The 17908-nt window shown below is 46.1% G+C and overlaps 1 protein-coding gene across 3 annotated transcripts in view; it reads right to left on the bottom strand.

The window, feature by feature from the left end:
• The window catches only part of LOC144600647 (fibroblast growth factor receptor-like 1), a 322463-nt gene that overhangs the window by 129622 nt on the left and 174933 nt on the right, over positions 1-17908 (bottom strand). The window lies entirely within an intron of this gene.

The raw sequence follows: 17908 nt of genomic DNA, 5'->3' as shown, positions 1-17908 counted from the left end.
CTGTCCAGTCCGTCGCAGGGTCTCCAGGGTCTGAAGATGGATCCTGACCCGAAATGTCACCTATCCATTTTCACCAGAGATGTTGCCTGGCCCGCTGAGTTATTCCAACATTTTGTGTCTATCTCTGGTACAAACCAGCATCTGCAGTCCATTTTTATTACGTGTACTGACCTTTCCCTCCGTCAGAGAGATCGATGCCTCAAAAAGGCAGCTAACATCATCAAGGACCCTCACCACACAGGCCACGCTCTCATTTCACTCCTGCCATTGCAAAGAAGGTATAGGACGCTGTAAACTGTAACATCCAGGTTCAGGGAAAGCTTCTTCCCTACAGCCATCAGCTATTGAACACTACAAACTCCAACTAAGCTCCGACTAACCAATAGCTCACTCTAATGATCAATTTTCATCAGTATGTTAAGTGGCAGCAAGCTATTTTAAGGTTTATGAAGCAAAAACGGTGCATAATCCTGCTATTCATCGAGCACATGCATTCAGACACACACATGTTAATGCCTCATGCGTGTAGACGCATGACGCATGCCATACAAACATACATTGAGTCATATTCATAGAGTCTTTCAGCGTGGAAACAGGCCCTTTGGCTCAACTTGCCCACACCGGCCAACATGTCCCATCTACACGAATCCCACCTATCTGTGTTTGGCCCATATCTATATAAACCTGTTCTATCCATGTACGTCTAATTGTTTCTTAAATATTGTGTTAGTACCTGCTTCAACTACCTCCTCTGGCAGTTCGTTCCATACACCCACCACCCTTTGGCGGAAAAGTTACCCCTCAGATTCTTATTAAATCTTTCCCCCACTCACTTTAAACCCATGTCCTCTGGTTGTCGATTCCCCTACTCTGGGCAAGTGACTCTGTGCGTCTCCCCAATTTATTCCTCTCCTGATTTTATGCACATCGGTAAGATCACCCCTCATCCTCCTGCGCTCCAAGGAATAGAGTCCTAGCTTGCTCAACCTCTCCCCATTGCTCAGCCCCCCCCCCCCCCCCCCCCCGAGTTCAGGCAACATCCTCGTAAATCTTCCCTGCACCCTTTCCAGCTTGACATACATGCATAACTTAACAGACACGTATGTGAACACATAAACATACATAGACATGAATGTACAGGTGTATGTACTCTGCAAAAGTAAGCACACGTGTATGTAAAATTGTATCTACGTATGCTTTAAAACAAGCTAGAACTTGGAAAATGTTACCAGGCAGTTAATCAGTCAATTGTTCATTACCTTTGGATTTTACTTTACTTATACCAATTCTTGGAGCCATCAATATGCCTGTATTTCTGCACTGGGAATTACAGTTCTGCCATTTCTGGCCATTAAAACCATGAACACCAACAAAGCACCTTTTGTCAGTGGTTCACTTTTGATGTGATTTTTCACAGATTTAACTGTGTTTGAGTGGGTTCCAGGGAAAATATTATTGTAATTTGAGGTTTTGCAATTGTGAGGCTCACTGTAATAAAGTTAGTAGAAAATAAAGATCTCCTTCAGAAAAGATTTAAGCATTGTAAAAGTTTGAGACATTTTGGTGCGGCTGCCAAAAGCAGTTATTATTTTCATTTGATTAATAGAAGATTCTGCACACACACTGTTCATTTTTCTACGCTCACATTTCATTGGGCAGAAACAGCCTGGATAGGACTAGGTAACTATAGATTCCCCATGACACACACTTTTAGTGTGAGTTCAATGCTCAGGTAACTCGGTGACAATCAGGTACTGGATTTACGAATTGAAAAAGAACATGGAGGTGCTGTAAATTTAAAATGTAAACAGCATATGCTGGAAGCACAGATAGGTCAGGCAGCATCCGTGGAAAGTGTCCTTTTGCATACCGTCCATTCATTTTTGCTGTGTACCTTTTCATATCTCTCGTTTCCCTCTCCCCTGCCTCTCAGTCTGAGGAAGGGTCTCGACCTGAAACGTCACCTATTCATTTTCTCCTGAGATGCTGCCTGACCCACTGATTTACCCCAGCTTTTTGTGTCTATCTGAAAGTGTTAATGTTTCTGGTTGAAGAGAAAAAAAGGTCCAAACCCGAAAATGTCCCCTCCAGGACTGCCAGTACATCTTCCTTCGCCGAGATTCCCACCGTACACCTCCTCAAAAGCCTTATGAGGAACCCGTCAGAGTCCTGCAACATGACGCCACGACTTTCAACATCGACATGGGCGGCAGGCACGAGACTATCTCTGTGGACCATCCTAAGTCGGCACACATGGACATTGACTAACCAGTGCAGGTGGCACAACCCCGCCACAGAGGGCGTCCACCATCACGATCGCAACCCGCCCTCAACTCAACCAGCTGTAACCCCGAACACAGGAGACACGTACACAAGATCAGGCTGCCTCACTCGACAGCCTAATGGCCTCTATTACTCTGGTTCTGGGGGGGTCATGTGGCAGGCCGAGCCACTTTGGTCTCGAACCGTCCTTCGTTGAGCTCGGGCACTCGCGTGGACCTGACTGGGCGGACCAATCAATGCCGACCTGGGTGGTCTGCTGGCGGTGTGCAGCGAACGACGGAGCTAGTCTTCACCTCACAGTCAACATGTTAACACACACCTTGCCCTCTTGTACTAATTGTTGAGCTGTATCGTTTAAATATTAAACTGAATGTTTTTATAACAAGTGTACCTCTACACCCTGACCAAGAGTCAAGAAAATCAATAGTCAAGAGTCAACATGGAAACATGAAAAATAGGTGCAGGGGGAGGCCATTCGGCCCTTCGAGCCAGCACCACCATTCATTGTGATCATCCACAATCAGTAACCCATGCCTGCCTTCTCCCCATATCCCTTGATTCCACTAGCCCCCAGAGCTCTATCCAACTCTCTCTTAAATTCATCCAGTGATTTGGCCTCCACTGCCCTCTGTGGCAGAGATTCCACAAATTCACAACTGTCTGGGTGAAAAAGTTTCTTCTCACCTCAATTTTAAATGGCCTCCCCTTTATTCTAAGACTGTGGCCCCTGGTTCTGGACTCCCCCAATATTGGGAACATTTTTCTTGCACCTAGCTTGTCCAGTCCTTTTATAATTTTATATGCTTCTATAAGATCCCCTCTCATCCTTCTAAACTCCAGTGAATACAAGCCTAGTCTTTTCAATCTTTCCTCATATCAACCTCAACTATAACCCACCATTGGATGCACCAAGGACTTCAGGGAGGTTTTTTTCACTAGTGTGGCAGTTATTAATTGATTGAATTCTTGATTATTATATTTATTTGCGTGCATTGCATTTACAAGCCTGTAGGTAAGAATTTCATTGTTCCATTGTCTGTACATGTGACAATTAAAAACACTTGACTTCACTCCTGACAGATATAAAGTATCTGAAATCAAAATTCAGTGCTTCACAAGAACTTGTGAAGGCAGGAACTGCAGATGCTGGTTTACACAGAAGACAGACACAAAATGCTGGAGTAACACAGCTAGTCAGGCAGCATTTCTGGAATAGAGGAATAGGTGACGTTTCGGGTCAAAACCCTTCTTCAGACTCTGAAGTCTGAAGTCAGAGTCTGAAGAAAGGTCTTGACCCAAAATGTCACCTATTCCTTTTCTCCTGAGATGCTGCCTGACCCGCTGAGTTACTCCAGCATTTTGTGTCTATCCTCACAAGAACTTAGTGAGTTGTAAAGGCCGCTGAGGTTATAAAGGATATAATTTGTTCTCCTTTTGCAGCATAATGAAAGCATCTTATCCTAACCATTTCAACCAGAACTTTCTCTGATGTATGTTGCAGGCAGCGTCAGTTTTCTGTTTACATCAGTTTCTGACAATGTATTCCTTGACTTACGATCCAGCTAAGCTGGCCCTGTTAGGGTTCCCCAGTGCATACGATTCCCCAAAGTCAAGCTACCACTTGAGGTGAGCTGGAATGCCAAATGAAGGGCTATTTTGTTTAGTTTGCGTGATTTGTCAAGACGAGAGATCCAATAGCTTATTGCTGTTTGTAGGGGTCCCTCCCACAGAGCAGTCATCCATCATCCTCAGTCCTGGGGCCTCGCATAGAGGGACATCGTGCAGGAGAAAAACAAGAGAGATGAGTGCATTAAACAGTCTCTTCAGATATGCCTGGGGAAGCAGTCAGTCTTGGCCTGGCACTCCAGCCACAGCCTTGCCTCTGTCACTGTGGTTGCCACTTTGCCTGTTCTAAGTGCTTTACAAGACTGTCGCTTGGGAGACGGAACATATGCTTTTGATGAAACAGGAAGGATATTGTCACCCTGAGCCAAAAACATCCTAGCTGTTTTCCTGATCGGGCGAGAAGCCACTGATGACATTCCCAGGCAAGAAAATCTACACGTCCTATGTCTATTCTAGTTATCAACATCTCAAGTGGACCATAAATCATAAGGAAACCAAACTGTGTCTAAAATAAGCCATCAGCGTTTAACAAGCCACAAGCCCAACGCAGTACATAATGGTGTAGGAAGGAGCCGCAGATGTTGGTTTGAACCGAAGACACACAAAAAACTGGAGTACACCAGTCTGCTGAAGGGTCTCGACCCAAACCGTCACCTATTCCTTTTCTCCAGAGATGCTGCCTGGCCCGCTGAGTTAATCCAGCGTTTTGTGTCTATCTTCAGTACATAATGGCATCAGTATGCGTGCCTGTGTGTGTTCAGAGAGGAGAGAGTATGTTTGAGTGTGTTGTGTGAGTGGGAGTGCATGTGTGTGTGTGTGTGAGATAGTAACTGTAGGTATGTGCACATGTAGCATGTGGGGGAAAGTACGTGTGAGATGTTTGCGTGCGCTGTGCATGTGTAGGTACACATGTGCATATCTGTAAGATATGGGTTTGAGTTTGAGTTCACTTTATTGTCACACCTACCGAGGTGCAGTGAAAAGCTTTTGCTGCGTGCTAGCCAGTCAGCGGAAAGACAATACACATGATTACAATCAGGCCGTCCACAATGTACAGATGCATGATAATGGGAATAACGTGAATAATGAGTGCGTTGCGTAAGAGCGCGGGTGCGTGCGTGCGTGCGTGCGTGCGTGCATGTATGTGCATGCTTGTATGCATGCCTGTGCATGTACACGTCCCCGTACATGTATGTGTGGTGTTTGTATGTGTATCTGTATGAGTACTGCATAAAACTAAGTGGACATGTGAGTTTCCACATGTGTCTGTCAACCCATTCACAGTATACAGCCTGAAAAATCACTTTTAAATACATTCCTTAAAGATTAGTCTATCTTGCTAAAATTATCTAAATTGCCTTTGGGCAAAGTTATAGAATCAAAATGGGTAAGTGGAGTTGAGTTACATTTCAGTCAAGGTCTAACTGAATGGCAAATAGGCCCAGACAATCGAATTCTCATTCATTTATCCCATTCACTATAAATATCTGACTTTCACTCCATTTTGTACCTCATTATGTAACTCTTACTTGGATTACCTCTGCTGACGTATGTGATTTTGTGTTGCCAGGGGATATAATGTTTAGATTTAGATTTAGATTTAGAGATACAGTGCAGAAACAGGCCCTTCGGCTCACCGGGTCCGCACCGCCCAGCGATCCCCGCACACTAACACTATCCTACACACACTAGGGACAATTTTTACATTTACCCAGCCAATTAACCTACAAACCTGCACGTCTTTGGAGTGTGGGAGGAAACCGAAGATCTCGGAGAAAACCCACGCAGGTCAAGGGGAGAACGTACAAACTCCGTACAGACGGCGCCCGTAGTCAGGGATCGAACCCGAGTCTCCGGCGCTGCATTCGATGTAAGGCAGCAACTCTACCGCTGCGCCACCGTGCCGCCGTCAGTGAGTGTCAGTGAGATGTTGCCCACCTCTCCAACAAGACTCCTGGGATGTCATGCGCGGCGGAAGAAGCCTCCAGGGATGAGGGCAACCAGGCGGGAGGGGGGGGGCGGCGAGAACGAAGAGGGACCCTGCATGGGACCACCAAGAATGAAGGGGGACTGTCGAGAGTGAAGAGGAACCCGGCGGGGGGGCGGCCTAGTACTAGGAGGGACCCTGCATGGGACCGCCGAGAGTGAAGGGGGATCGTCGAGAGTGAAGAGGATCCAGCGGGGGGGGGTCGCCGCCGAGAGTTAAGGGGGACCTGGCGGGGGGGTCGCCGAGAACAAAGAAGGACCCGGCATGGGGTTGCCGACAATGAAGAGGGGCCCAATTGGGCACCGCCGAGAGTGAGGAGGGACCCAACGGAGGGCCGCCGAGAATGAAGAGGGACCCAATGGAGGGCCGCCGAGAGTGAGGAGGGACCCAATGGAGGGCCGCCGAGAGTGAGGAGGGACCCAATGGAGGGCCACCGAGAATGAAGAGGGACCCAATGGAGGGCCGCCAAGAATGAAGAGGGGTCCGGCAGGGAGCTGCCAAGAACTAAGAGGGACCGGGCGGGCAGCCTGCAGCCACCTACAGCGGCAGGCCTGGTTCACCGCTGCGAGAAGATAAGACTGTACTCAGAACATTTTGAAACTTTGTCGGCACCAGAAAGGTGGCGACTCTTTGTGTACTGACGGGGTGAAGCCTGCTGTGTGATGTTACCGGATTGGTACATGCGACAATAAAGTATCATTGGATGTTTTCCTCCAGGGTTGTCAGTCGTGGTACAACACCGTGCCTCTCATGGGTAGGACACGTTCCAAGCCTGTCCAGGCTGTGTAGTAACATTGATTTCCACTTCCCAGATCTAAGGGTAGATAATTGGCATATCTACAGTCACGCATGAGTCCCATCAGAGAGCTGGACTTGTGTAGACATCTGCAGACACAATCCTCGGAGAGTATCAGAGGGATGCTGTCCCAGTTGTGGGAGATGCCTGGTTCATTGAGAATGGTTAAACCTGCTGCCATCTGATCAAACTGGTGAAGAGACAACAGCCCATGTTGCGGGAATGGTATGATTTTTTTTTTAACTTCACCCGTCAGTTTTACCCAGTATCTATTATAGTGCTCAGCTTTTATATCCCCTGGCAGAAGTGATAGCAATAGCAGAAATGTTTCTACAGTCCACTGTGGTAATTCCTCCTGCGGTCTCTGTCCAACAAATCACTTCCAGATGCTGGGTTAAGCTGAGTGCTTGGCTGACATTACCTCAAAGTGCTCCAGTCACTGAGTTCAACTTCACAGCTTGGTTGAGACAGAGAACGATGAGCCAAGATGTGTCAGACGCAGTACAGCATCACAGTGAGGAACCAAGATGGTGGTGCACGGTGGTGCATCGGGTAGTTCTGCCTCACCAGTCTGGCGATCCAGGATCAATCGTAAATTTTTAGATTTAGATTTAGAGATACAGCGCGGAAACAGGCCCTTCGGCCCACCGGGTCCGCACCGCCCAGCGATCCCCGCACATTAACATTATCCTACACACACTAGGGACATTTTACCCAGTCAATTAACCTACATACCTGTACGTCTTTGGAGTGTGGGAGGAAACCGAAGATCTCGGAGAAAATCCACGCAGGTCACGGGGAGAACGTACAAACTCCGTACAGACGGCGCCCGTAGTCAGGATCGAACCTGAGTCTCCGGCGCTGCATTCACTGTAAGGCAGTAACTCTACCGCTGCGCCATCGTGCTAGCTGGGAAGGGCTACCCTCAGATGACCCAGTTTCCTCCCACAGCCTAAACATAGAGTCATAGTCATTGAGTCTTACAGAGTGGGAACAGATCCTTCGGCCCAACTTGCACATACCGGACAACATGTCCCATCTATACTAGTCCCACCTGCCTGTGTTTGGCCCATATCCCTCTAAACCTGTCCTATCCACGTACCTGACTAAATGCTTCTGAAACGTCATGACGGTCCCAGCTTCAACTATCTCCTCCTGCAGCGCATTCCATAAATCTTTCCCCCCTCATCTTCAACCTATGTCCTCTGGTTCTTGGTTCCCGTCCGCTGGGCAAGAAACTGTGTGCATCTACCCTATAGGTTCCATAGGTTTTACAGGTTAATGAGTGGCTGCACATTGCCCTTTGTGCATCAGTGATTGCTGCAATCTGGGGGCGGTTGATGAGAATGTGGGGAGAATACAATGGGACTTGCACAGTATCCATGTGTGCGAATGGGCCGGCAGAGACTGGGTGGGCCAAGGAGTCTGTTTCCGTGCTGCGTGCTTCTACGACTCTCCGAATTCCTGTACACGGAGCAAAGGTTTCCCTCAAAGCTATATATTAACGAAGCCATACCCCGCCTAAAGGGTACAGTAGAATAATTCATTTAGGAACTCTTCTTGACATGTTTATTTTAAAATGTAGGGGATAGTTTATGCCGCTCCTCTCTAGAAGAACAATGGAAGCACAAGGTTACATCCTGCCCAGGACCACTGTGTGGTTGCACTGTGTACACGGAACTTCCTGCTGTCAAGGCCAGTTAGCTGACTGAGTGACAGTGCAGCAATTTGAAGGTCACGGTTATTCCCAAAGCAAGTCCTTGGCCAACAATATCTCAGGCCCAATTGTTCTGTTTTTTTCTTATATTATTCTATACCTCTTTAGTGTAGTTTATTTAAACATAGAAACTTAGAAAATAGATGCAGGAGTAGGCCATTCGGCCCTTCGAGCCTGCACCGCCATTCAATATGATCATGGCTGATCACCCAAAATCAGTACCCCGTTCCTGCTTTCTCATCATATCCCTTGATTCCTTTAGCCTGAAGAGCTAAATGTAACTCTCTCATGAATACAGTTTAGTTGAGTTTAGTTGAGCTGAGTTGAGCTGAGTTGAGTTGAGTTTAGTTTAGTTTAGTTTAGTTTAGTTTAGTTTAGTTTAGTTCAGTTTAGTTCAGTTTAGTTTAGTTTAGTTTAGAGACATGGCACAGAAACAGCCGACTGAGTCCATGCCGACCAGTGATCCCCGCACACTAACGCTATCCTACACACACTAGGGACAATTTACAATTTTACTGAAGCCTATAAATCCACAAACCTGTACGCTTTTGGAGTGTGGGAGGAAACCAGAGGAAACCCACTCAGATCACAGGGAGAACGTACAAACTCCGTACAGACAGCACCCACCCGTAGTCAGGATTGAACCCGGATCTCTGGCGTTGTAAGACACCAACTCTAATGCTGTGCCACTGTGCCGCCCCTTAGTCCTGTAAGACTCCAATCTTTCTGACAGTGCAGCTTCTGTTAAAACCATTAAGACTTCCACAACACACCCCAATTCAAGTCCACAGGCTCCACAGTCCAATAAAAAAATAATATTTTGCTACGACAGGGAAAAAAAGGTATCTGACTTCCTCATCCACTTATTGACAATTGAAAAAAAGCCAAAATTCAAAATACCATGCGCCAAGATAATGGCTTTTAAACTGAAATTCAAAGATGGTTGCAAAACTCAATCAACTGAATCAAAGAGAAGGCAGGAGAATGGGGTTAGGGTGGAGGGCTGGATCAGCCATTATTGAATGGCGGAGTAGACTTTTGATGGGCCGAATGTCCAAATCCTACTCCTATCAATTATGATCTTATGACCCACAAATGTAGTGTCACATCAGAGCTTAAACTACAAGAAAATTAAATGCTTGAACTGCAATATTGAATGGCGGTGCTGGTTCGAAGGGCCGAAGGGCCGAATGGCCTACTCCTGCGCCTATTTTCTATGTCTCTATGATTCTAAATCAGCTCAAACCAGAGCTGGACTTAAATTAAACTTATGGTTGATAGTGCAAGCTGGAAAAACAATGTCTGAAGGTCCACTTGATAAGACTGCACCACAAGAAATTTATGCAACCATCCCAATTAGAAAGGTAGGTTGATTTCAACCCAAACTCAAACACACATATTTCCAGTTTTAAGAAACAGGATAAAGATTGATAGGCAGATCAGGCCAAAGTCATTTAAGTCATTCATGATAAGTCCCCTTAATTTCATTTAAATAAACTTAAAATGTAAAGGACAAGAAGGCATGACTTTAATGTAATGCTGAGGCTTTATAAGACACATGTCAGGCCACGTTTGGAATATTGTGAGCAGTTTTGGGCCCCATGTGTGTGGAAGGATGTGCAGTATTGGAGAGGGTCCAGAGGAGGTTTACAAGAACGATCCCTGGGATGATTGGGTTAACATACGATGAGTGTTTGACAGCTCTGGGTCTGTACTCACTGGAGTGTAGAAGAATGAGGGGGGAATATCATTGAAACCTGACCGAATAATGACATGAATGGATGGAGCGGATGTGGAGAGGTTCCAAGTTTCAGTTTTAGTTTATTGTCACGTGCGCTGAAGTACAGTGAAAAGCTTTTGCTGAGTTCCTCCACTAATGGGAGAATCCAGGACCACAGGGCACAGCCTCAGAATAAAAAGGACGTATCTTTAGAATGGAGAAGAAAAAGGAATTTCTTTAGCCAGAGGGTGGTGAATCTATGGGGTTCATTACCACAGACGGCTGCGGAGGTCAAGTCACTGGGTATTTTTAAAGCGGAGATTGATAGGTTCTTGATTAGTAAGGGTATCAAACGTTACGGGGAGAAGGCAGGAGAATTGGGTCCAAAGGGAAAAATAGATCAGCCATGATCAAATGGCCTAATTCTCCTCCTTATGGCCTTAAGGTTTTAATGTGAGAGACGCAAAGGAAATGCATGGGCCGATTTTACACAGAGGGTGGTGGGTGCCTGGAACACTCTGTCGGGAGTGGTGATGGAGGCAGATATAAATGTGTCATTAAAGAGGCTTTGGATAGACACACAGGTATGCAGGGAATGGAGGGATATGAATCACATGGCGGAGGATATTAGTTTAGCTTGGCATGTTCGGCACAGACATTGTTGTTTAAAAGGCCTATTCTCGGCTGTACTGTTCTATGCTTTATGGTCCATTTTAGGAGTCCTAAGCCACCATCATTCTTCTGACTGCCAACCACTGCTAACCACTGTTTGTCCTTGAACCGAACCTTCTTCCCAGCAGCCCACCCTCGGTTTGCCTCTTTGTTCGCACTCATTGTTACTTTTTAGCCCGGCCTCCTCACAGGACCCTGCCCAACGCACAGAACAAGCCTGAACGCATCTCAAAGTCCAATCCTTCCCGGGACGCACATTTCCCCCTTTGTGAATTGATTTAAGCCCGACTCCAGAAACTCCACTGAAAAATAAAACAGATGATGTCGACGTTTCTTCAGGAATAAACGAGTTAACAGATACAGGAAGGAAGCTGCCGTACAGTGAAGATCACTGTGATTTATGCTTGCAAGGAGCCAGCACGAGCTCCAAATGTCTTGCAGTACAGCTTCTTTTCCTGCCCTCCCTCCCTCCCCATCGCCTCCTTGCTCCCATCTTTCCCCAGCCCTCTCTCTTTCTGAATCCCAGACGCTGCTCTCATTTCTCCCCTCCCACGATCATTGTCCGTCGTCAATTGCTACCCCCCACCCCCCCTCCCTCCCAGGAACCCTCGTCCGTCCGGGTAGTTACCCAGCGCTGTCCTTCATCCTGGGTTCACAGCCCACCCGAGATCCACAACCGTATCTGCACTGACAATCTGCTGTGAGGATCCTCATGGGAGTTGCACACTTGTCAGGGAGGGATTGTTTTATGACTTGAAGCAGCCCAAATCATCAGCTGCGCAGTCAGACTTTGAAACAGTAGATTGCAGCAAACCTTGCTGTTTGGCAGCCTTGCTACTCCTCCAAACATCCGGCAAACTTTTCAATTTCTGAAAAAGTGTTACTATTATCATGGGCTGGGCAGAGGTGGTGGTGGGGGGGGGTGTTTGCGGGGGGGAGGGGGGGGGGGCAGGGGGGAAGGTTCTCAGTTTTATTGCCCGGAAGAATTTTCAATGGATTTAGTTAAGTTTCGGTTAGTTTAGTTTAGAGATACAGCGCAGAAATAGGCCCTTGGGCCCACTGAGTCCACACCGACTGGCGATCTCCATAATCTAACGCTATCCTACGCACTAGAGACAATTTACACTTAAGACCAAGCCAATTAACCTACAAACCTGTACGTCTTCGGAGTGTGGGGGGAAACCGGAATGTGTGGAGAAAACTCACGCAGGTAACAGGGAGAACGTACAAAACTCTGTGCAGACAAGCACCGGTAGTCAGGATCGAACCCAGGTCTCTGGCGCTATAAGGCAGCAACTCTACCGCTGTGCCACCGTGCCCTCCGTTACAAGACAAAGTGAAGTGCACATCCAAGCAAAAAATGGATTGGAGTTAACGTTTCTTTACTGCACTGGAAACATAGAAGAAATAGATTTGGAGCTGGTTGTGTGGAGATTTTATTTTTATTATTGCCCTTTGGCCCATTATGTTCATGCATCTGCCTATACTAATCCCATTTAACAATGTTAGGTCAAGAGCCTTGTTCTTTTCTTCTTGCTTCTGTGTTTCTCAAGGTTTGAGACACACTAATGCTATTAACTATACTATGCAGAAAATCACCCCTGTTTCATGAGACGTTGTTCTCTGTTTCTGAAATTCAGTTGTTTTGAACTCTGAAATAAATGCTGGGGGCAAGGCACATCCTACTGATTCTCAGGACGGCACGGTGGCACAGCGGTAGAGTTGCTGCCTTACAGCGCCAGAGACCCAGGTTCAATCCTGACAATTGGTGCCGGCTGTACGGTGATTACATGTTCTCCCTGTGACCACGTGGATTTTCTCCGGGTGCTCCTGTTTCCTCCCACATCCCATACACATGCAAGTTTGTAGATTTTTTCGATTTCTTTTTAGATTTTAGAGATACAGCGCGGAAACAGGCCTTTCAGCCCACCGAGTCCGCGCCGCCCAGCGATCCCCGCACATTAACACTATCCTACACACACGAGGGACAATTGTTACATTTACCCAGTCAATTAACCTACATACCTGTACGTCTTTGGAGTGTGGGAGGAAACCGAAGATTTCGGAGAAAACCCACGCAGGTCACGGGGAGAACGTGCAAACTCCGTACAGACGGCGCCCGTAGTCAGGATCGAACCTGAGTCTCAGGCGCTGCATTCGCTGTAAGGCAGCAACTCTACCGCTGCGCCACCGTGCTGCCTAGGTTAATTGGCTTCTGTAAATCGCCCCTAGTGTGCAGGATAGAACAAGTGTAGGGGTGATCGATGGTCGGTACGAACTCGGTGGGCCAAAGGGCCTGTTTCCAATTGCATCTCCAATCTAATACTAGTTTAGTTTACTTTAGTTTATTATTGTCACGTGCACCAAGCTACAGGGAAAAGCTTTTTCTTTTTCGTAGCAGGCTATCAGGGCTGCATAGCAAGGCAAGGAAGTATTTTCTAAGCTGATGACCAACACCCTATTTCTCTCTGAAATGAAGGTTTTGGTGACTCTCCACGAGCAGTGGAAAAAAATTCAAATGCTGGGCACGTTAAATAAAAATAGAAAATACTTGAGCTACTCAGCAGCCCAGGCAACACAGTTCTGGAGACAGAATTGACAGGTTGCCTGGTTTATATATAAGGAAGTGGGATAATAATGTACGTCTACCATCAAGTATTTCTCCATCAGTGTGAAGCAAAATCATGCGTGCCTTCACTGCAGCCTAGGAACCATTCATTATCAGGAATTATTTGGTTGATGGAAGAGCAATTATTGCACTGCAGATAATATTGGATTTGCTCTGGATGGGTCTGGTATGGTACAATTTTATGTTATCACACAATATTGAATGAGCTGCCAGAGGGAATGGTTGAGGCAGGTACAATAACAACATTTATGGAACATCTGGACAGATACATGGAAAGCAAAGTTTCACGGGGACATGGGTCCAACATGGGCAAAGGGGACTAACTTTGATGGGCGCAAAAAACTGGAGTAACTCAGCAAGTCAGGCAGCATCTCTGGAGAAAAGGAATAGGTGACGGTTCAGGTTGAGACCTTTCTTCAAAGAGAGAGTCACGGGAGAGGGAACCGAGAGATCAGAAAAGGTACATAGAACAAATGAATGAAATGCAAAAAGACAGACCAAAGCCAGCAACGGTGATCAAGGAAAGGTAGAGCCCACAATGGTCCATTGTTGACATGGGGAAGGTGATAACGAGTAATACAAACAGTGAAACTCAGCAGGACGACAGTGAAACTAGTACGATGACTAGGGTGGGGGGGGCGGAGAGAGGGGGAAAATCAATATTCATACTGCTGGGTTGTAAGCTGGCCAAGCGAAATATGAGGTGCTGTTCCACCAATTTGCATTTGGTCTCACTCTGACAGTGGAGGAGGCCCATCCAGCATAGAGAGGCCACTTCGTCAGAACGGGTGAGTTGGGCATTGAGCCTATTTCCCTGCGGTATGACTCCATTCCCTATAATAAGGATTCCAAAGAAATATTTTGTAGAAGATATGCAGGGCTTTATCAGATATACTGGAGCGTCAACATTGCTGGAAACGGCTCTCCTTCCATTTATCACATTGTTGCATGTTGAGGGAATCTTGATAGCCACATTTCTCGTGTTACGACAGTGACTTCATTTCACAAGCATTTCTCTGGCTATGAAGCAACTATTTTTTTAACCTACAGCCCGAGAGAGGAGTAAAATATTTACCCAGTTTTAAGATGAAATCAATATTATTGGGCTAGTAAAAAGCAGTGACCAACCTATATTTGTAATATTGTTCACGTCTTTACTTCCTTTTTACTTTTTTAAATTGGAAATTATGTAAATTGGAAAGCCAAACAAGACAGCAGGCTCTGCAGTGTGGCTTGACCTTGTGGGAACATAGAAGTCAAATGTATAGATTGTACAAAGTGCTGGAGTAACTCAGCGGGACAGGCAGCATCTCTGGAGAGAAGGAATGGGTGATGTTTCAGGTCGAGACCCTTCTTCAGACTAGAGACACAAGGGAGAGGGAAACAAGAGATATAGATGGTGGTGTAGAGAGATATAGAACAAATGAATAAAAGATATGCAAAAAAATAACAAAGGAAACGTGCCATTGTTAGCTGTTTGCTGGGTGAGAAGTAGAAGCTGGTATGACCTGGGTTGGGGAAGGATGAAGGGAGAGGGAATGTAGGGGTTCCTTGATGTTAAATAAATCAATAGTCATACCATTGGGTTGTAAGCTGCCCAAGCAAAATATGAGATGCTGTTCCTCCAATTTGCGTTTAGCCTCCCTCTGACAATGGAGGAGGCCTAGGTCAGAAACGTCTGTGGGAATGGGAGGGGGAATTAAAGTGTTTGGCAACTGGGAGATCAGGTAGGTCCAGGTGGACTGAGTGAAGGTGTTCAGTGAAATGATCGCCCAGTCTACGTTTTGTCTTGCTGAAGTATAAGAATGTGTAAGATGTATAAGAATATTGTACGTCTACCAAACCATTCCGATTAAAAAAAGAATTGTTGGTAAAGAATGCAATGTTTGATCCAGTTAGAATAGGTAAATTTAAAGTCAACTCATCTGTAGAAAATGAAATAAAGGAGAAACAATAAAAAGTTACTTAGACTTTTTTCAAAGCAACAACAGAGATTTGCAAAAATGAGTTTCCACACTTCTGTACATAGATTTCCATGCTGCAGAGTTAGTTTGAAGGTAATTATCACATCATTAGCATGGGTGCCTGAAATGTCTGAGCCCTACCTTTATTTTAATTTAGAGACTCAATGCGGAAACAGGCCCTTCGGCCCACCGAGTCCGTGCCAACCAGCGATCCCCCTACACTAACACTGTCCGACACACAGAGGTACAATTTAGAATTTTACCAAGCCAATTAACCTACAAACCCTTCCGTCTGAGTGTGGGAGGAGAAAACCCACACAGGTCACAGGGAGAACGTACAAACTCTGTACGGACAGCACCCGTAGTCAGGATCAACCCGGGCTTCCAGCACAGTAAGGCAGCATTCTACCGCTGCTCCACCACGCCACTTTCTGTGGGGTTTAGTCTATCTTCATGGCACAAGTACCAGAACTTTAAGGCATTCGGTAGAATTCAATAGATGGTCACATGGTAACCGAGTCCTGTTTTTCTAACATTTTAACTCCCCTTCCCATTCCCACACTGATCTTTCTGTCCTGGGCCTCTTCCATTGTCAGATGGATTCCTGTCCAATCATTGTCAGCGGCCAAATGATTCCTATATTCCCTCTTGTCCCCACCCCCCCCTCCCCCACTCCCCCACAATAGTTGCCCTACTAGTTCCACTATTCGCATTCTTTTACACCTTTGTTATCACCTCTTCCCCAGCCAACAATGGGCCATTGTGGGCTCCACCCTTCCTTGGCCGTCTGTTGTCTGCCCTGCCCTAAACCAAACCTGAACTAAACGTGGTGACTTGCTGCTTTCATGTAGTTTACACAGCAGTGAACACATACATGATAGGGTTTCACGTTTAACAAGGCATTTGTAATTGTCTCGAGTTGCGTTGTGTTCGCACATAAAAGAAGAAAATCATCGAGTGATGTTAGCCACAATGTACACTTTCACATCACATAATGAACACATCACAGTACCCTCTGCACATTACCAGATATTCCGTTGTTTGCTGGCAAAGGAAAATGCCACTCGCACTGTGAATTTGGAGCCAGTCACAGCAAGAGTGAAGATATGATTTTTATGGCTAATTCTCCATTAAATTTGGTTTATTACTGTGGTTTGCAGCGTTTCCACAGACCGGTCTTACACATGATAAATGACATCAAAATCATGTGACAAACAAAACAAAACAGCTTCTCATGATATCCGAGACTGGTTTTATAAAAAGAACACCGAGAAAGGGCACTTAGAAACTTATCAAAAGACTGACTTGTTCAAAACTGAACAGTATATGCAATCTTTCAATGCTCAGGGAATACAATAAGGGCGGCCAGCACACGTATGTAAAAACGGGCAGAGGTTAATAAAGGACTTTATTAATCAGAAGAATTTGGCAAAGCAGGTCAGTCAGCATTTTAAGGAGAACCTTAAAATATTGCATGGTAACTCAGGTCAGAAGTGCCGCAGTTTAGTTTAGTTGAGTTGAGTTTAGAGATACAGCACAAAAACAGGCCTTTCGGCCCACTGATTCAGCACCGACCAGCGATCTCCGTGCTCTAACACTATCTCGCACACCAGGGACAATTTATAATTTAAACCAAAGCCACACCAAGCTACACGAGGAAACCGGAGCACCTGGGGAAACCCCACTTGGTCACGGCGAGAACGTACAAACTCTGCACAGATAGCACGCGTAGTCAGGATTGAACCTGGGAAACTGGCGCTGTAAGGCAGGAACTCTACCACTGAGCCACGGTGCCACCCCACAGGGCAGTGAGAAAAACTTATTTAACTGAGTCTGATATAAGTATCCAAAGAGGACCTCTTTCTTTGACCAGTGTTCATAAGGTCATGAGGTCATAAGTCATAGGAGTGGAATTAGGCCATTCAGCACATCAAGTCATGGCTGATCTATCCCTCCTTCCTAACCCCATTCTCCTGCCTTCTCCCCATAACTTCTGACACCCGTACTAATCAAGAATTCTATACTGCCATCGTAGAGTCTGTCCTCACCTTCTCCACCATGGTCTGGTTTGGCTCAGCCACCAAGCACGACCTCCGGAGGCTGCAACGAATCGTTCGCACAGCTGAGAAGGTTGTTGGCTGCAACCTTCCCCCCATTAACGAACTGTACACTGCAAGGGCCAGGAAGGGAGCGGGCAAGATCATCTCTGACCCCTCTCACCCTGGCCACAAACTCTTTGAAGCACTTCCCTCTGGAAGGCGACTCCAGACTGTCAAAACCGCCACAGCCAGACATAAAAACAGCTTTTTTTTCCGTGAGTAGTAGCTCTACTCAACAACCAAAAGTCTGTAGACTCTTTTTGCTGCAGTTTATTTCACTCACATGTTTAAACTGTAATGTTTTATTCTTAATGCTTTAATGTTTTATGCTTTATTCTTAATTGTTTACTGTATGTTCGTGTTGCTACTTGCAAGCGGAGCACCAAGGCACATTCCTCGTATGTGTACATACTTG

The sequence above is a fragment of the Rhinoraja longicauda genome, chromosome 1 (genome assembly GCF_053455715.1).
Source record: "Rhinoraja longicauda isolate Sanriku21f chromosome 1, sRhiLon1.1, whole genome shotgun sequence".
In the NCBI taxonomy this organism is placed as follows: domain Eukaryota; kingdom Metazoa; phylum Chordata; class Chondrichthyes; order Rajiformes; family Arhynchobatidae; genus Rhinoraja; species Rhinoraja longicauda.
Note: the sequence above shows the minus strand (reverse complement) of the source record. Positions and strands in the feature narration are given on the sequence as shown.